Source organism: Lepus europaeus, chromosome 16, assembly GCF_033115175.1.
Source record: "Lepus europaeus isolate LE1 chromosome 16, mLepTim1.pri, whole genome shotgun sequence".
In the NCBI taxonomy this organism is placed as follows: Eukaryota; Metazoa; Chordata; class Mammalia; order Lagomorpha; family Leporidae; genus Lepus; species Lepus europaeus.
The window spans coordinates 450,575-471,519 of NC_084842.1; the positions used below are offsets into that span (position 1 = coordinate 450,575).

General features: G+C 47.4%; 1 long non-coding RNA gene across 2 annotated transcripts in view; it reads left to right on the plus strand.

Moving 5' to 3' along the window:
* LOC133775257 (uncharacterized) overlaps positions 1-20,945 on the plus strand; it is a 35,031-nt gene that overhangs the window by 4,401 nt on the left and 9,685 nt on the right. The window contains exons 2-3 of one of the 2 annotated variants that reach the window (XR_009868214.1): positions 5,250-5,325; positions 18,876-19,061. This is a non-coding gene — a long non-coding RNA (uncharacterized LOC133775257). The remainder of the gene's footprint in view (positions 1-5,249; positions 5,326-18,875; positions 19,062-20,945) is intronic. The other variant, XR_009868213.1, reaches the window with a different exon arrangement.

Consider the following 20,945-nt stretch of genomic DNA (forward strand, 5'->3'; position numbering starts at 1 on the left):
AACCTTACTTAGCCTGACCCCTAACCCTAACCATAGGCAAACTCTAACATTAGACCTAAAGCTTGAACTATAATTTTAATAGGGACTCTGGCCCTTACTCTAAAGTTAACTCTAATCCTATCCTTATCCCTAGACCTAAATCTAACCCTGGTCCAAACCAAAACAATGACCCTGACCCTAATCCTAGACTTAACATTTAACCCTAATCCTAACACTACCCCAAACGCTAACCCTAATCAAATCTCTAACAGTAAACCTAGCCCTAACCATAAACCTGACCCTAGCCCTAACATAACCCAAGACCTAACACTAGACCTATCTCTAACTTTAAACCTAACACTAACAGTAATATTAACATTAAATCTAACACTAAACCTAGACCTAACACTAAGGCTAGCCCTAAAACTAACCCTAACCATGTCTCAAATCCTTAACCTAACTCTAATCCTAATCCTCTCGCTAACTCTCTTTAAGCCATATCCCTAACCCTGATCCTATTTCTAAACCTATCCACAGCCATAACCCTAACACTAGCCTTAGCCTTAACCCTAATCAAAACATGTCTCTAATCCTAACCCTGGTACTAACCCTAAACCTAGAAATTACACTAAACCTAGCCCTAACCCTAGATTTAAACCTAACTCTAAACCTAAAACAAGCCCTAACCCTAAAATTAACCCTAGTTCCAATCTTAACCCTAATGACAAACCTACCCGTGACCTGAACTATAGTCCTGGCCCTAACCCTAACCCTAGCCCTAAGGTTAAAGGGGGTGGGGGTGGCAGGGAGACAGAGCATGTAATCTTCCATTTGCTGGCTCACTCCTCAAATGGCCACAAGAGATGGGGCTGGGCCAGGCTGAAGCCAGGAGCCTGAAACTCCAAACAGTTCTCTCATGGGCCCACCACTTGTGCAATTCACAGGTGCATAAGCGGGGCTTGAGCCAGCAATCCAAGATGGGATGTGGGCATCCCAAGCAGTAGCTTCACCTGCTTTGCCACAATGCTCACTCCTTCTGGGTAGTTCTTATTAGTTCCACCTTACAGATGAGAGACTGAACTTTATGAGGTTAATGACTTGCTCAAGATCACACAGAGAGTACCTTGGTGCATTCGGGATTTGAATTTTTTTTTGTTGCATTATCTGTCCTCTGACCTCACTACAGTTTTCAGCATTGGTGCACTTCAGCTTTATTTTTCACAAAAGCCATTAAATCTCCCTCCATTAGCCAAAGCCTGTTGCCTTCTTCCTCATAACTCTTCCCAAGTATGTTCTTTTTTTTTTTTTTTTTTTTTTTTTTTTTTTTTTTTTTTTGACAGGCAGAGATTGGATAGTGAGAGAGAGAGAGAAAGGTCTTCCTTTGCCGTTGGTTCACCCTCCAACGGCTGCCACAGCTGGCACACCGTGCTGATCCAAAACCAGGAGCCACGTGCTTCTCCTGGTCTCCCATGCGGGTGCAGGGCCCAAGAACCTGGGCTATCCTCCACCGCTCTCCCGGGCCACAGCTGAGAGCTGGCCTGGAAGAGGGGCAACCAGGACAGAATCCGGCGCCCCGACCAGGACTAGAACCCGGTGTGCCAGCGCTGCAGGCAAAGGATTAGCCTATTGAGCCGTGGCGCTGGCCTCCCAAGTATGTTCTTAATCCTCCTAAAAAGTAATCTGTACATGTGAAAAACCCTCAAATTTTTGTGAAAATGCACAGTAAGAAAAAAGTGTGCATAAATTTCCAGGATTTTTTTACACCAAAATAAGCTTATCTGTTTTCCATTTTTCCATGAGTGTTGAGATTAACTTGGGAAAATGAAGATGTCCCTTTATCTGTGTGCTCCTATGGCAACTGGTGTCATGATAAGCAACAAACCCACCTGCTTGGCTAGCTGCCCACAACCCTGCTATGCCAAAGGGTTTGGCATTTGGCCACTATTGTCTGTAAGTCCATATGAGCAACTGGGGGGCATGGTTAGGTGCAGCTATTAGTGGATGTGGCTGTGTATAGATGTGTGGCTGTATGTGGCTATATGTGGGTGTGTATAGATTTCCCCGCACGTGTCTGACTGCCACTGTGGACACAAAGGCGGGTATCTTCTGTGACCCTATGGCTATCAAAGGCAAGGGGCTGTTCCTGTGCATTTCTCATTGCCACTGTGACTAAAGGTGATATAAACCCACAAACAACAGGTTCTCTGACCTGTCAGAATTCTTTCTTTTTAAAGATTTTATTTATTTGAAAGGCAGAGTTACAGAGAGGCAGAGGAAGAGAGAGATCTTCCATCTGCTGGTTCATTCCCTAAATGGCTGTAATGACCGGAATTGCACTGATCTGAAGCCAGGAGCCAGGAGCTTTTTCTGGGTCTCTCATGTAGGTGCAGGGCCCAAGGACTTGGACCATCTTCCATTGCTTTCCCAGACACGTTAGCAAGGAGCTGGATCAGAAGTGGAGCACCTGGGACTCAAACCAACGCCCAGATGGGATGCTGGCACTGCAGGGCACTGCAGGCCACTACACTGGCTCCCAACACCTGATATCTTCTAAAGATTGGTTTCCTTCACTTCAGCCCACAGAGGGCGCTCTAAAAAACCACTAGTGACTGACAGGTCTTCTAGGTTGTGATGAGTTCCAGCTTTTTTTCAGAGTTGGAAGTGACTTTTGTTCCGCTTCCCCACCCACCCTCGCAAACAACAGAGACAGCACCCATCTGTACGTTTTCCCAGAATACTTATTCCTGAACATATCCTTGTCAGAGTGGAAAACAGACTTAGCTGCTTACGGCTCAGTGTGCTAGTCTGAATGTGGGCAGGCCGTGTGTGCCTCTCTAACCTTCTGAGGACTTTGATGGTAATTGTATGTGCAAAGCCAGTAAAGGAACCACTCAGCCATGAAACCTAGGGAAATGACTGCCATTGGATCTTACTCTGATGCTTTCAGCTTTCATTAGTAGCAGCAGAAGTCTAGTCTTCCCATCCCCCAGAACCTTTGCAATGGCATTAAGTTTAAAAAAAAAAAAAAAGCTTGAAGGGGAGCCAGTGCTGTGGCACAGCAGATTAAAGCCCCAGACTGCAGTGCCAGCATCCCATATGGGTGCTGGTTCAAGTCCCTGCTGCTCCACTTCTGATCCCGTTCTCTGCTATGGCCTGGGAAAGCAGTAGAAGATGGCCCAAGTCCTTGGGCCCCTACACCCATGTGGGAGACCTGGAAGAAGCTTCTGGCTCCTGGCTCCTGGCTTCAGATCAGCTCAGCTCTGTCTGTTGTGGTCATTTGGGGAGTGAACCAATGGAATGGAAGACCTCTCTCTATGGCTCTGCCTCTACCTCTCTCTAGAACTTCGTCTTTCAAATAAATAAAATCTTTTTTTTTTTTTTTGACAAGCAGAGTGGATAGTGAGAGAGAGAGAGAGACAGAGAGAAAGGTCTTCCTTTTTGCCATTGGTTCACCCTCCAATGGCCACTGCGGCCGGCGCATCTCCCCGATCCAAAGCCAGGAGCCAGATGCTTCTCCTGGTCTCCCACGCAGGTGCAGGGCCCAAGGACTTGGGCCATCCTCCACTGCCTTCCCGGGCCATAGCAGAGAGCTGGACTGGAAGAGGGGCAACCAGGATAGAATCCGGCGCCCCAACCGGGACTAGAACCCGGTGTGCCGGCACCACAAGGCAGAGGATTAGCCTGTTAAGCCACGGCGCCGGCCAATAAAATAATTCTTTAACCAAAGAAAAAGAAAAAAAAAAGCTTGAAGGGTTGGAATTGTGGCACTTCTGCTCCTGGTTCCATCATCGATTTCAGCCTGACCCAACCCTGGTCATTACGGCCCACAAAGCCAGTACCCCATGGGGTACTAGTTCCATTCCCAGCTACTTCACTTCTAATACAGCTCCCTGCTAATGGCCTGGGAAAGCAGCAGAAGATGACTCAAGTGCTTGGGCCCCTACCAGCCATGTGGGATACCCTACCCTACCCTAAAGAAGCTCCTGGCTCCTGGCTTCAGCTTGGCCCAGCCTTATCCACTGCAGGATCTGTGACGGCCATTTTTTTTCAGCCATCTGCTGTGCACAGACTTGGTTATGCTGCAAGCCTTGTAGTATAAAGAAACAAGTAGTTTATTTAAGTAGCAAATTTTAATAAACAGAAGAGAGAGAGAAAGAATGGGGGGGGGGGAGGATCCCTAAGAGTAGGCGACTCAACCCAGGAATTTACCACTAGGCAATCTTCACACAGTACCGGAGGAGGATCAATACTGAGAATCAAATATCATCAGTAATTATCATGGTCACGTTCAACATTCAGCTTGACTGCATGTTCTCCCGGGATGAAACAGAAGCAGCAGAGGCTCGCTCCAGCTCCTTTTTAAAGCCCCAAGAACAAAGGTGGCTCATTGCTGAGATTCATGGCAAGCAGTGCATCCCATCCCGGACCTTAGCCAGAGGGCCAAGGCAGCAGGCACGTTTCAAGATGTTCCTCAGACTTCTGCCCAAGGACATGCCATGCTCTGCCTTGTTCTCCTCCCAGGAACTGGCCAGGTTCCAGGGAACAGAGGTTACTCAACAAGTTACTTACTAGAGCTGAGCCTGGACACAAGCCTCCCCATCCTAAAGAGCTATCCTTACAGCATTTGAGAAGTAGAACAATAGATGGAAGATCTCCCTCTTTCTGTCTCTCCCTCTATAAATCTGCCTTTCAAATAAATAATTAATCCTTAAAAAAGAAAAAGAAAGCTTGAAGGGCAAGCATTTAGCCCAGCAGTTAAAATGCCTGCATCCCACATCCAAGCACTTGGGTTCAAATCCTGACTCTGGCTCCTGAATGTGGCTTCCAGCTACTACAAGCCTTGGGAGACTGTGGTGATGGCTCAAGTAATTGGGTTCCTGCCAGCCAAGTGAGAGTTCTTGGCTCCCAGTGTCAGCCCAGCCTGGCCAGTGCCCATTGGTAGGCATTTAATGAGTGAACCAGTAGATGTAAGCTGTGTCTCTCAAATAAATTTTTTAAATAAACAAAATATTTTAATTGAATATGTTCCCTAGTTCTTTTCCAGTTTCTCCTTAGCCTTTAAGAGGAAAAATTTTCCTGGAGGAACAGTGTTACAACTGATCCAAACAATGGAAGAGATGTCAATAATCTTTTGTTCTCCATATAAGGGTGGCAACTTCTGACTAGTGTCATTAGGAAGCGTAAGGGAAATAGTTTTTGTAACCCCCATCTACACCCTCCACCCCCAAAATATGAACAGCATAAGGAACCTTTGTTCATTGCTCTTGCAGGCCCCTTACTGGGATCTGGGCCTACTTTCAGATGTGTATGTGGAGAGGAAAGGTTTGCTGAGGCTGTGAGACTGAGGTAAGATTAAGACACCTTCAAAGCCACATTTAAAAAGCAAACAAATAAACCAAAAAACCCTGGGCAAGGAATGGGCCACAAAGGGATATCATAACATAAGGATTGATTTATTCATTTATTTGCCAGAGAAACCTTTTATTTAAGGAATACAAACTTCATGCATTTCATAAGTACAACTTTAGGACTATAGTGATTCTTCCCACCATACCCACCCTCCCACTCCTACTCCCACTACTCTTCCTCTTCTTTCTCCTATTCTCAGCCTAATTTTTTACTAAGATCTATTTTCAATTAACTTTATACACAGATGATTAATTCTATACTAAGTAAAGAGTTCAACAATTTGTATAAAAAAAAAGAACTTGAGAGAGCGGCAAGATGGCGGAATAGGAAGGGAGCACATTGATAGTTCATCAAGACACACGTTAATGTAAGTGGAGATACTGCAGGGTCAAGGAAGAGTAGGGGAAGAAACAGCAGAGGAAACTCTTCCGGAACTAGTGATTCACAGTGGACCTGCGTGGAGAGCGTGGGAGCCCAAGTTCGGGACACCAGCGGCAGACTCAACGCACCAGCGCTGGAACGCGAGGTGAGCCGAACCTCCATAGCCCGAGACACCAGCGGGCAAGCGGAAAGAGGAGACTAGAGGGAACGAGGCTTGAAACTCCGTGGGGAAAAGTTCACCAGGCTAACTAGAAGAGAGAGGAAAAAAAAAAAGTGACCGATATGGACACGAGTTTCTCTCTCTCCGCTCACCTCTCAAAGGCGAGCAAGACAAAGAGCAGGCGCCATTTTGGACATACGTCATAAGCAGGGCGACCTCAGGTCTGCACCGGCCCTGAGCCTAGCAGAAAAACCTGACTCTGGGGGGAGGGGTGAAATAACAGGAGATTAGCATCTAACTTGGCAACCCAGTGGGAGACTGCAGGAGAACTGGAGCCCACACTGAGGGCAGCACAGATTCCCTGTGTGGTCCTTGGGAAAGAGCTTCCAATCTCTGGCTCCTGTGGGTATATCATTTGCCTGCTAACTACCTCCAAGTACGTTCAGCTGTGTGGAATTACTTCCCTTTTTGAATAAAAAAAAAGAAAAAGAAAGATTTACCACGCCTAACCTGGGAGTGTCATCTTTGACACACCCTCAGCCCTGAGGAACCAAACACAGCTCTCAGTCCACACTCATCTCAAGCCTCTAAGGCTCCACCGAAAGCAGACAGTCCACTTAATATAGAGCCATAGTGTAACAAGAAAAAACACCACAGTGAAGAAACCAAATATCTCCAACATGCCAAACAACAAATGCAAAAATCGAGGTAACAAGAACAAGGAAGACACTATGACGCCCCAAATGAAAAAGACACCCCAAATCAAGATTATGAAGATGATGAGAGAGAAGAAATGCAAGAAGCGGATCTCAAAAAATTGATAAGAACATTAAGAAGTTCTCAAAAACAAATTCTTGAACTACAGAAATCCTTAATGGACAAGATAGAAAATCTCTCTCATGAAAATGAAATATTAAGGAGGAATCAAAATGAAATGAAACAACTAGTGGAACAAGAAATAAGCACCTGGCTCCTGCCATCGGAACAGCGCGGTGCGCCGGCCGCAGCGCGCTACCGCGGTGGCCATTAGAGGGTGAACCAACGGCAAAGGAAGACCTTTCTCTCTCTCTCTCTCTCTCACTGTCCACTCTGCCTGTCAAAAAAGAAAGAAAAAAAAAAAGAGAAAAAGAAACTGAGATAGTGACGAGAAATCATAATGAAATGAAGAATTCAATAGATCAAATGACAAACACATTAGAGAGCCTTAAAAACAGAATGGGCGAAGCAGAAGAGAGAATATCAGACTTAGAAGACAGAGAACAGGAAAGGAAACAGGCAAACCAAAGAAAAGAAGAAGAAATTAGAAATCTAAAAATATTGTCGGGAATCTACAGGATACTATTAAAAAACCCAACATTCGAGTTCTAGGAGTTCCTGAAGGCATGGAGAGGGAGAAAGGATTAGAAGGCATTTTCAGTGAGATACTAGCAGAAAATTTCCCAGGTTTGGAGAAGGACAGAGGCATCTTAGTACAGGAAGCTTATAGAACCCCTAATAAACATGACCAAAAGAGATCCTCACCACGACATGTTGTAATCAAACTCACCACAGTGAAACACAAAGAAAAGATCCTAAAATGTGCAAGAGAGAAACGTCAGATTACTCTTAGAGGATCTCCAATTAGACTCACAGCTGACTTCTCATCAGAAACCCTACAAGCTAGAAGGGAATGGCGAGACATAGCCCAGGTACTAAGAGAGAAAAACTGCCAGCCCAGAATATTATATCCTGCAAAGCTCTCATTTGTGAATGAAGGTGAAATTAAGACTTTTCATAGCAAACAGAAACTGAAAGAATTTGTTGCCACTCATCCTGCCCTGCAAAAGATGCTTAAAGATGTGTTACACACAGAAACACAGAAACATGGTCACCAATATGAAAGAAGGTAAAGGAAGGAAACCTCACAGCAAAAGATCACAGGAAGCTCAATTTCTCTTTGACATAGAATTAAACTCTGATGCTCTGTTAAAGCAATGTGTTAAAGTAATCTATTATGTTCTCTTGATGTCTGTTAAATTCTAATTGTTCAAAAACAGCTGAATTTTTATTAAGAGCTATGGGTTATGTAAATATGTGCTTATTTTCAAAGATTTGAATAATCACCTTGTAACAAGATCAAATTTGGTCTATGAGTTTATAATTTTAAACATGGCGACTTAAAGTCTTTTGTCATCCACAGTTATATATGATTTGCTGCTCATAAAACTAAAGTGTTGTTGGTTCTGTGTGTAGCTGTCCTCCTATAGGTTCCTATGGACTTTTTCCAGCCACTTCCATTGTATTCAGTACTTTGGGATGGCTCGTAAACAGATGAAGCCAATAATGTATTAACAGTACCAACTGAGAGAAAGTATGGTTAACTGAGGTTACTAAAAAAGCAATTCAAATCAATTGGCAATCTACAAAAAGAGTTAAAGATTTTAAAAGCTATTATTAAAAATGCTATATTGGTCTATTATGCTATGTTATATGTGTGTACATATTGTATGTCCACATGGGGAAATTTTATTAAGAGTTTTATTTTAAATGGCTTATAGATAAGATTGTCCATAAATTTAAGCTGCTAAAATCAATCAAAGATACATTTTAATTTGTGTGACCTGAATCTGTGTATCATATGTTTTAAACTTGTTGGTAGAAAGAAACTAAAAACATTTTATATGGTTGTGCTTAAGTTTACTGGTTAAACAAACTACACCATGTTAGATATTTAAGAGGTGTTTTCAAATACATGATTCTTAAAATTTATAGAAGGCATTGGACCTTCTGGTAAATGTTTTCTTAAGTTGTTATCTAATGGTTGAAACTGTTTGCTAAGTATTCATGTGATATTGCTATTGTCAGCAAGCGATCTAGGACTTGCTCCCTCATTTCTCTATTCTAAGCCCAACTTGTTCTTTCATTTCTCTATTCTCTTCAAGATAGGAAACTAATTCTATTATGAAGGAATCTGTAGGACGCACAATTTAATCTTTAGACCTTATAAAAGAGATGGCTAACATTTTTCTGTAATAGCATAGCCAAAATAAGAACTTAAATAATCTCATAGCTAGATTCACTTCGCCATCAGCAAAGTATACAGTAAGTAGAAAAAACCTCCCTTTCAGACCAAAGGGAAAGAAAGTTTTAAAGTGAGAATATAATTTTCCTCATGGGCATTGTCTACCTTAGAACAACTACTACAGAACATGCCTGTGACTATAGACTTGTAGTTCAGGCCACCGAAGATTAGAGATGGGACACGGGCACTCCCTTGACTTGCATCCTCTGGTCTGCTTTAACACAAACCAGGAGGAAAAGAAAGCTCGGCATCAGAAGCAATGGGTGGCAGGCCTATTAATGGCTGATCTGTACAGTGATCTGCCCTCAAGGAGACCCAACAGGCCAGTCCACTGCAGTGGATTTCAATGTGGTAAGCCTGGGCTTCAGCAGAAGTCAGCTTGTGAAGAGCCGTGGCAGCTCTGCCAAGAGTTGGATCACTGGAAATGGACCTGCCCTGGAGTCGAAGGATGCCCAGGTCAGAGCCACAGATCTTATTGGCTCTAAGCTGAAAAGCCCTTCACTCAGCCCAACTTCCAAAGTGACCACTGCAGCTGAGGGTGTGGTCAAGTAGGGTCAGCAACATTGCAGGCAGAACTGTAAATTTCTTGTTAGAGATGCCCCCTGCCTTTACCTGGCCAGCTCTCCTCCCAGGCCAGCCAAGTAATGAAAGTCAACAGAGTGCCTTCCCCTAGGAGGTTCACACCTCCCTTAGGATATACCCCATGTGAAGAGATAGATAGGTCTGGGCCTCTGAATTTACAAGGCCTAAAGCCCACCAGATTATTATCAAGCCCCTTCTATCAGGTTCTATTTGCCTCTCAATCAGAAAACTTAATTGTAGCTTAGACAGCACCTTTCTTAGCTCCTCTAATAATGACTCTGTCCTTTGTTCTAGACCCTGTCTAGCACACTTGGGCCTCATTCCTTTGTAATCATAACCTCTACTCTACCACCAATGGCTCTACTCCCAACCTGTGTGTACTGATGGTCCTCTTCCCCACTTAATGCTGTATAATTGTTCAAACCTGGTTAATGCCACTCTTAGGATCATTGGTTACTATCCTCACCCTGTCTTTTATGACCTTGTCTAAATATGATCAGAGTCGGCAAACTTGGAAGGCTTCCATAGCCTTGGCAACTCATGACGACAGCCTAGGGTGGTTACTGGCGCCATAAACTAGAGTGTCAATTTGTTGGGTCAACAACAGGAGCCACTGTGCACTTGCTCCTCATGTGGGATCTCTGTCCTTAATGTGCTGTACATTTTGATTTGATGCTATAACTAGTACTCAAACAGTATGTTTCACTTTGTGTGTCTATGTGAGTGCAAACTGTTGAAATCTTTATACTAAATTGATCTTCTGTATATAAAGAGAATTGAAAATGAATCTTGATGCAAATGGAAGGGGAGAGGGAGCGGGAGAGGGGAGGGTTGCGGGTAGGAGGGAAGTTATGGGAGGGGGAAGCCACTGTAATCCATAAGCTGTACACTGGAAATTTATATTCATTAAATAAAAGTTTAAAAAAAAAAAAGGAAAAGAGATTAAACAGAGCATACTGGAAAGCAGTGATGGGAATAAAAATGGAATACCCTTCTCAAAAAAAAAAAAAAAAAAAAAAGAACTGCCCCTCAACAGTTGAGACAAGGGCTGTTCAAAGTCACTTCTACAGTTGTCACAGGTCAGGGAGAACATGTGGTATTTGTCCCTTTGGGACTGGCTTATTTCACCAAGTATGATGTCTTCTAGTTTCATCTATTTTATCTTTTTTTAACCATTGTGTAGTATTCCATGGTGTACATATCCCATAATTTCTTTATCTGGTCTTCAGTTGATGGGCATTTGGGTTGATTTCATTTAGCTATTGTGAATTGAGGTGCAATAAACATGGTAGTACAGATAACTCTAAAATAAAATATTTATTTATTTGAAAAATAGAGTTACAGAGAGACAGAAAGAGAGAGAGGTCTTCCATCTGTTACCGGAGAAATTGCAGGGTTCTTGTCTTCGCGCAAGAAAGAATTCAGGCGTGAGACAGAGAGTAGTGGGAGGTAAAATAGCAAGGTTTATTAGGAAGGGACATCTGTAAGGACGGATGGGCACCTCTCCAGACAGAGCCTGAGAGTCAGGGGAGGAGGAAGGAGTGGAGAGATTACACCTGACCAGGCCAGGCGGGTGGCTCAGCAAAGATGCAGAGAGCTGAGCGCACAGTCCAGTTGAGGCTGGGGGTTTTAAGGAGATGGGTCTTGCTTCCCCACCTCTGCTCCTCTTGGAACAAAGGGCTTTTTGGATGTAAATAGAAAAACTTCTCTTGAAGGTCTGAAACAAAGGACTTTATGGATGCAAATGTTATCAGACCTGAGGAAGGGAGCAGGGTGTTTGAGATGCAGATACTGGGCTGCACCTGGGAGATTGTGGAAGGCAGAAGGGGGCAGGGCAAGATGCGAGGGCCAGGCTGCCCCTGAAACATTATGGGGATGACTTTGAGATGCAGATGCATATGCTGGACATAGATGTCTTCTCTTTAGGCCTGTTACACACACATAAGCTCATAACTGACTACCTACCTAACACATCAGTGGTTCACTCCCCAAATTGTCCCAATGGCAGGAGCTGGACCAATCTGACACCAGGAGCCCAGAGTTTATTTCCAGTCTTCCACACAAGTGCAGGGGCCCAATTGCTTGGGTCATTTTCCACTACTTTCACATGCCATAGCAGTACTGGGTCAGAAGAGGAGCAGTGGGGACTAGAACTCTCACCAGAGAAAAAGGTGTGGGTTCTTGTCTTCACACGAGAAAGAATTCAGGCATGAGACAGAGAGCAGAGTAATAAGGTGTTATTGGGGATAGGGCATCCATCAGTGTGGAAGGGATAGAAGAGTGCCCAGTCACTTTGACTGGGGGAAAGCAAGGTTACATGGTTGAATGGAGAATATATCTGAGCAGGCCAGGCAGGTGGCTCAGCAGAGAGCAGAGAGTGGAGTGTGCTGTCTATTTAGACTCCTGGTTTTTAAGGGTGTCTCTTTACCCCCTCCCCCTTCTCCTTTAGGATAAAAGGTTTTGTGGAGAGTAAATTAGCAAATTCGTCCCCAGGTTTGCTGGAGCAAAGGGGCTTCCCCTAGGGTGTCTGTGAATGTTTTATTGCCCTATGTTATCAGGTAACCCATTTAGTCCTGAGAAGAGAGAATTCTCCAGAGAGCTTTCCTTGCGGGGGAAGGCCTGGGACCCCTCGAAGGTTATCTGGGTCTGAACAAGACTTTGAAGTGCAAAATGCTGGGCTTCTAGGGCTTCCAAAACAATGTTGGTTTCTTCAGGCCCCTTTCACACAAATAGGCTGATTTTTTATTTCCTGCCTAACATTTCCAGGATGCCAGCACCACAGGTAGAGGATTAACTTAGGGTGCCACAGCAGGGTCCGAAATCCTGGCTTCTTAAAATGGTGTTTGGAGGCCAGTGCTGTGGCATAGTTGGGCTAAGCCTCTGCTTGCAGTGTGGGCATCCTATATGGGCAATAGTTTATGTTTGTTTGTTTAAGTGATTTTAAAAGAAATTAAATGCTTGTGGACAGGAACCTTAAGGAAGGCAATAAGGACTTGCAGAAAGTCAGCAGCCTTAGCTCCCCTGCCTGAGTCAGACAGAAAAGAAAAAAAAAAAAAAGAAGAAGAAGAAGAAAATGACCCAGGTGACCTGCAGGATCTTAGCCATTTCCTTGGCCTCACATGTTGAGTGTTGATTTGCCAGATGTGTTATTACTTATTCTACTTATCAGGTTTCTTTTGTTTGCTTGGGACCCTGGTGTGTGATTTTTTTTTTTTTTTTTAAAGAGTTACAGACCAAGGAGGGGAGAGAGGGAAAAGAACGGGAGAGATCTTCTGCTGGTTCACTGCCCAAATGGCCAAGAGCCAGGGCTGGACCAGGCGGAAGCCAGGAGCCAGGAACCTCCCCTAGGTCTCCCACGTGGGTGCAAGGGTCCAAGCACTGGAGCCATCTTTCACTGCTTTCCCAGGCGCCTCAACAGGGAGCTGGATGGGAAGTGGAGCAGCCGGGACACAAACCAGCACCCACTGGAATGCTGGCATTGCAGGCAGAGACTTAACGACTACCCCGCTCTGGGGCTGTGATTTAGTGTAGGTAATTGCCATCGTGTCCAAGCAAAACTTCACTTGTGTAAATTGCCCTTGGGTTCAACAAAACAAGGGCACAAAGACCTTGCCAGCAACAGAACAACTGAACCCGGGAAATGCATGGATGGTGGGTGCTTTGTTATGGGCCAGGGGCCTTCCGTCTGAGCGGCTGCGGGGGTTGCCTGCTGTCCTGCGGGAGGCACCTGCCTGGGCCGTGGTTGGCCCGCGGAAGCCCCGCCTCGCGGGAGCCTGTGGTCACCCAGGGCGTTGGTGGCTCCAGGCCATTGCGCTGGCCCGGGGCATCAGAGTGGCAGCTGCCCCAGGTGGGAGGGCAGAGGACGGACCCATGGGCAACCCTTGTCCGCCGCCGTGGGTCCCTGTAGCCCGGAGGCTCCCCTGGGTGCAGCCTGACTCTGGGCAGCTGAGACGCTCAGGGCGCAGTTGGCGCCTAACTCTTTAAGTGCTTGGCACACAGGACACGTTTTGGCGAATGATTATTCTGTACTGTAGGCGCGCTTATGTAGTTTCATCGTTATTGTTTTCTCGATGTTGATTTTAGAAAGTTCATGGAAAATGGAATGAAAAGATACACTTATTTTGGTGAGAATGTTTTTGAAAGAATTTTTCATAAGACATGTTTTCTTTGAACCCCTCATGTAGAACATGGGATTTCCTGCAGCTGGTAGCCGGATCACAAAGAGAGGACACTTAGGAGATGTGTCGAAAGGATTCTTTCTTGGGAAGGAAAAATGGGCGTGCTCACGTTGTGACCAGGAGGCCCAGAGATATTCTGAACTTGTTAAGATCTGACATTGGCCACAGACCCCATGCAGGTGGCTTCCAATCTATAGCTGACAAGTAGGGTGTGCTGTTGATGAGCCCAATCCTAACTGCTTGGGCACCATACCCATCCTCTGTTGTGCCCATGGAGGAGCTGTCCTGTCCGATGCATACATGGACAAGGCTGCGAGGCAACTGTGCTCACCATTTAAATCATGCGCCATACCATGGGAGCTTCAGTGTAACATTTTCTGTTTCCTTTGCTGAATGAAATTTTCTTTGGGAAGAAAACCACAGAAAGGAAGATAGGCATAGTCCCCTGATTTACTTACCCCAAGTTGGATACCTCAGCCCCAGAGCTCATGTTTTCAGCAAAACAGCCGCCACAGTCCAGGATTTTATTTTGCAGAGTGTAGTGTTGGGAACTGATATGCTGAGGATTGGTAGAGGGGGCCCCTCAGACAGAGGTGCCTGGGGAAGGCACTGTGCTGCTGGGAATGGCAATGCCCCTTCTGTGGTTCTTTCCTCAGTAACTCCAGGCTACATAACCCATATTTTCTGCTTTTGTTCTCTGGGAAAACAGCTGGCATTAGATTTTCCTAGGAGGAATATTGCCTTTATATATAGCCTTACTGGTGCAAAATTTAGATGCCATGAAACTTGCCCATTCAGGCCTGGCATTGTGGTGTGGCAGGTTGGGCTACCGCCTGAGGTGCCAGCATCCCATATGAGCGTTGGTTCGAATCCCAGATGCTCCACTTCCAATCCAGCTCCTTGCTTTTGCACCTGGGAAAGCAGTCAAATATGGCCCAGCTGCCTAGGCCCTGCCACCCACTTGGGAGACCCAGATGGAGTTCTAAGCTCCTGACTTCAGCGTGGCCCAGCCTTGGTCCTTGTGTTGTGGCCATTTAGGCAGTGAGTCAGAGGATGCAGGATCATTCTGTCTCTCCCTTTCTATGCTCTGCCTTTCAAATAAAATAAATAAATCTTTCAAAAAAAAAAAAAAACCATCTTGCCCATTCAAAGAATATACTTCAGTGATTTTTTGATGTATTTGCAGAATTGCACAACTAGTCCCAAAGTCAGTGATCTGCTGGTTCACTCCCCCAATTGGCCACAACAGCTGGAGCTATGCCAATCCAAAGCCAGGAACCCGGAGCTTCTTCTGGGTCTCCCACATAGGTACAGGGGCCCAAGGACCCTTCCATTGCTTTTCAGGCACACTAGCAGGAAGCAGGATCGGAAGTGGAGATGGCCAGGGCCTGAACTAGCGCCTGTATGGGATGCCGGCACTGCTGGCAGGGGCTTTACTCACCACAGCACCTGCCCCATTCCCCGCTGTTTTCTTTAGCAATTCATATTGGTGATTTAAAAATTAAAGGATCCAAAGTAAGAAGTCATGGGCCCCCATGTAAGGAGTACAAGAATAGGTTTTAAAATTTCACAAACCTGAGTCTCAAATATTGGTTTTTCTATTTCTCGGCTGTGTGTCCTGAGGCAAGATACTTTGCTTCTCTGAGCCTCCATTGCCTAAAAGGTGATGGATGTAAAATGTACTTGTTTAGATTAGTGTGAGGATGAAATAAAGTAATGGACATAAAGGGGCTGGCACATAAAAGTACTGATAAGCTAGTTACTGTTTTATATTTAAGGATAAGGAAAACTGGGTAATGAAATTATACATTAGTGGTACAGTTTAAATCTTCAGTGATATGGGAGAGGTTATAGACACAATGAGCTAGAAAAACAGAAGTTGGAACTTGTCTTTCTGCTCTGTTTGGGCATAAGTGGTAATTAATGATAGTTTTTTCTGCTGATTGATGTTTTGAATAGAGTGTTACTCAGCACAAATTTCTTGTAATAATGACGTCTTACACTCATATGAGATTTTCTGCTTTTAGAAGCACCCAATGACCTTTGTTTCACTGTGGGTGTAAGACCCCTTAAGCAGGCGTCCCACAATCCGGACCCCCAGAAACACAGACTCCACTCCAATTGATGCAAAAGGCAAGAGGAAAGTTTATTTCATTTGCAAATGGGCCGTCTCAGCAGCACCCTCTAGTGAGGCACAGAGAGAGAGAGCGGCCCCGAACATCAGTTTTACGGGGTATTTAAAGCTTAAAACCACAACATTAGCATATCTAGTCGTGTTACAATTCCATTGGATATGTTAATGGTTACTGGGTAAGGGGCTAGGGAAGGGGGTAGTGTGGGTGGTTTCTTAAGCAAGCAGGGCGGGGGATACAGAAGCAGGAAAAAACGTGGTTACAGTGTTTCAATAAGACAATGGGGTGGGGGCATGCAGAAAATACCTTGCATACTTTTGCCGTCTGCCGGGACCCACAGATAAGGGGCGGTTGGGTGCTTCCCATGCCTTTATCTGGCGCCGTTATCTCAAACCGCAGCTGCCTGCCCTTGACTTATGGTTTCGGCCCAATTTCCAGGAAACGTTTTACTAGAGTTCCCTAAGATAGTGCTGGGGTAGTTAAAATGGCGTGACCATTGTCAGGGTTGTTCACTTCCTTGTTTTTTAGCAGGTAAATTTTCAGAAGTCCTTCATGGGTAAACACCCTCCGAAGCAGGATGCAGTTAGCATGGCTTCCAAGTTTCAGATGAGACTCTTTGAGGCCCCAGACATTCAGGGACAAGTAATACAGTGGTGGAGTCCAGGTCTGATTTCACAGAACTCAGAAGCAGAGCCCAGGCTCATGTCCTAAGATAGCTCTTTTTCTGCCCCGTCAAAGTGGGAACGTGCTCTCTTCTCAGCTTATTATCCAAAAGATCCTGTTAGTGAGTGGCTTGCTTACCTTTGGCAAGATTTTTTATGGTTTTGTGTCAGTTGCTCTACTGATAGCCTTGTCGTGGATTGTCTGGCTACTCCTGGTGGGCCTGGTGAGCAGCTTTGCCTGAAGCCTGTGGGGAGGATGTGGAACCAAGACTCAAACCCAGAGACTTCAATATGGTACCAGCCAGGAAGTTTGGGCATTTTTCTTCCAAGCTGGGCCTTTGAAAGATGGATCAGAGATTTTATTCATCACTGCATTTATGTGGGTGGACCTTTCCCTGAAAACATGTGTGGGTCCAAGTATGTGTGTATGCGTGTGTATATATATATATATATATATATTTAAAAGATTTATTTATTTATTTGAAAGCATTACACAGAGAAGGAGAGACAGAGAGAGAGAGAGAGAAAGAGAGGTCTTCCATCCACTGGTTCACTCCCCAATTGGCCACAACAGCTGGAGCTGCACTGATCCAAAGCCAGGAGCCAGGAGTTTATTCTGGGTCTCCCATGCAAGTGCAGGGGTCCAAGGACATGGGCCATCTTCCGCTGCTTTCCTAGCCCATAGCAGAGAGCAGGATCGGAAGTGGAGCAGTCAGGATTCGAACCAGCGCCCATATGGGATACCGGCACTACAGAGGGCAGCTTTACCTGCTACGCCACAATGCCAGCCCCAGGTCCAAGTATATTTTAGACATACTCCCTTGAGTGTCATCACCAAATTGTGCTCCTGGATCAGGCTGGGGTTTTTGAGAAAAGAGTCAGGGTGGCCTCCAGGTATTTGTCCTAAGAAAGAATGTGTATGGAACCTTTTACCAAGCTGGGGAAGAAGTTAGGAGAAGCAGGATTTGAGGACAGGAAGAGTATAGACAAGGGGTGTGTGTTAAACTCAAGAACTACTGGGTTCCTGTGAGCGTGTGGAAGGCCAGTAGCAGGAGGGGGTAAGGAGCTAGGAGGCTGAGCTGAACGTGCAGCAGGGAGTCCCTGGGGCCACCTCAACACTGGGAAGTGGAGCAGAGCAGGTACCCAGGTGAGGCAGGAGAGAGCCATGAAGAAGGGAGGTCCAGTGAGGCCAGGGCCCACATGGTGCCAGGGAAGGCCTGGGGCATTCAGTCAGTACAAGGCTCCGGCCAGGGGTTCTGCTAGAGACATGTGTGACAGGAGCCACTTGGGCCAGGAGAAAAACAGCTCATGAAGACAAAGCTACCCAGGCATTTTTCTGTTGAGGAAGCAGAGAAATAAGTCAGAGGCATGGGGTGCCAGGAATCTGTGTTTTAAGATGTGGAGCATCACAGCACATTGCCCTGAAAGGAAAGTTCCAGCTGGCACCAGGGGGCTTAAGCTACAGTGAGGGGTGCCCAGCGGGGTGGGGGTACACTGAGGATCAGGCACTGGAATCAGGGCAGCAAAAGCTGGATGATGTAGAGGTTGAAGTCATTCTTTGAGACTCCTTCAAGCAGGATAAGAAGACCTCATCCCTGGGTCTGCAGGAGTGGAGAGGGACTTGAGAATCAAGAAGGGCAAGGTAGCCGGCGCCGTGGCTCAACAGGCTAATCCTCCGCCTTGCGGCGCCGGCACACCGGGTTCTAGTCCCGGTCGGGGCACCGGATTCTGTCCCGGTTGCCCCTCTTCCAGGCCAGCTCTCTGCTGTGGCCAGGGAGTGCAGTGGAGGATGGCCCAAGTGCTTGGGCCCCGCACCCCATGGGAGACCAGGAGAAGCACCTGGCTCCTGTCATCGGATCAGCGCGGTGTGCCGGCCGCAGCGCGCCAGCCGCGGCGGCCACTGGAGGGTGAACCAACGGCAACGGAAGACCTTTCTCACTGTCCACTCTGCCTGTCAAAAAAAAAAAAAAAAGGGCAAGGCACAGTGGCAGCCCCTGGAGGCTTAGCAGGGACGGGTGCACGTCCAGTGCTCCTCAAGGTAACTTCCAGAACCCCAGCCCCACCCTGATCATGTCACTGCTTGGCCAGCCTGGGGTGGCACCACTGAGCCTGGCCTGCAGCCAAGTCCTGGGGCTGGTGGCTCAAGAGCTGAGGACAGCTCATCTACGAGCACACATCTCCATGCAGGGCTGGCCTGGGAGAAGAGTGTGGGGCCGGGCCAGTGTGGGAGTTGCATGAGGGGTTCAGGTCCCGCGCACTCCGAGAGACTCCACATACAGCAAGGCTTCAGAGCAGGGAGACACAGACTCACTCCTTCCCTTTCTGTTGCAGACCTTGAAGATGGCTCAAGTCTCTCCCACGTCTCAACTCCAGTGGTTCGATGCAGAACGTGGGCACCCAGAGAGAAGTCCCCTGAGAGACACAGGACAGCAGCCCCTTCCTGCCCAGTACCTGTTGCTCTGCTACATCACAGAGACACCATGGGGCCCAGTATGCCAGAGCCCAGGCTGGTTACAGGTCAGTCCTTGTTCTGAGATTGGCCAGGAGCCAGAGAGAGACTTCTGGCTCATGACCTTGAGGTGCTGATTAAGGGCCTCACCTATGTCCAGCACTGTGCTGAGCCTCATGGGAAGATTGGGTCCTGGGTCCTCAGGCATGCCACTATATCTTGGATGACATAACATGGTCATGTGACCATGAGACAGAAGCCTCAGGTGTCCCAGGTCAGGCAGTGGCTAGACAGTGAAAGGGCTCAGGTCCTGCAATTTTCCATTTGTTCTCGTCTTTGCCTGCTTCTCCCTTAGCAGGGCTCAGAAGCTCAGGTACTTGCCTCGCTTATACAAGGTGTCACAGGCATAGTATCCCAAGCTCAGGGAGCATTCAGACCCCACCCCGCCACTTGGCTGGTACAGGTTGGCCACTCAGGGCTCCCTCTGAGGCAGGTGGACCCCAGGGCCTCTAATAAGGAGGAGGCCGGAGCACAGGCCACAAAGCCCTATGCACCCTCAATCAAAGATCTGCCCTTGACATTAGCTAATGCCAGCCCCTTACTCACAGAATCCCAGCTTGCTGGTGGTAACGAGTGCAGCTGCCAGGGCTGATGTACACGCACCGCAGAGCCAGCTGCAGGGCTGTGGCTTTCTCCATGCAGCTTCCTGGAGGCAGTGACAGCAGGGCCTGCCCCCACCTCCACATTCCATGGGCTATAGGTTGCACTGGTGAGCCCCAGGCGGGGGGGGGGGGGGTGTGTGTGTGCAGGGATTGAGACATGAAGGGTTTGGGGACCATGCACACAATCAGCCTCTGAGTCTGTGCTCCCATCCTGGAGTCTCACTGCCTGCAGACGGCCTTAGACCCCTGCCTGTGCCCACTGCCTGAGGCCCCAGAACACTGCCCTGCCATTCAGCCACCCGGTGGCCGGGATTTCCTGTCCCTGCACTTGGCCTTCTCAGCACCATTGCACCCCCATGCCCTCTGGGGTCCAAGGACTCACAACATCTCCCTCTGCCTTCTACCCCAACAGCTGCTCCCCCTCACCAGGACAAGCCCATGCTGGCTGGGATCTCTGCCCCCTGCTGGGCAGGACCTCCACCCTCCATTCCCTGGGCTGTGTTTTAGGGCCACACCCGAAGGAATCCAGGTGGCCCTCCCCTGCTCAGCAGCAGTGAATGACATCAGCTTCTCCCCTGTTGCCCACTAAGCCCCTTATCCTGTGCCGAGGACAGGGCCTGACAAATACCATCTGAGTCATTCCTCACAGCCATGGGGGTTGGGAACACTCTTTCAGCTCCCACCTCAGAGAGGTAAAGTGACTCCAGCAGTGTCACAGGACTGTAAGTGGCAAAATCCAAATCAGCTCTGATCACTCCCAACAGAAGCTGCATCAGCTACCTCTGGGGGAACTCTTATAAGAAATGTGCCCTTGTGAAGGTGTGCCCATGGATCCATGCATTTACAGAGGTGCCCTGGGGAGGCCCTGAGAGTAGGGGTCAGGAGTACTGACCACTCTGTGAGGCCCCCTCCTCCAGCTCCTGGGCTTTGGGAGGAGGATGTCTGGGCCAGGGAAGGGCTGTGACTGACAGAGCATGCACCGTGTGCCTGGCACTGAGCTCCAACCTCACCTGGACTCCCTCTTTCTGTCTCCACCCCTCCTGAGAGGGAGTTGTTTATAGCTGGGCAAACTGGGGCTCAGAAGGAGGTAAATAAAGCGAGCCACAAAAGGGAGCTGGAGCTCCTGCAGACTCTGGCCACCCAGGATGGAGAGAGGCCAGGGGCAGGGCTGCCTGGGGAGTCACAGTCCGGCCTCTGAGCTCGCATTATGGGACCTCAGGGAGGTGCCTCTGTTTGCCCTCTGCTGCTCTGGTGCTTGGGACCCTGAGCCTAAGCCCCCGGCCTAGGCAG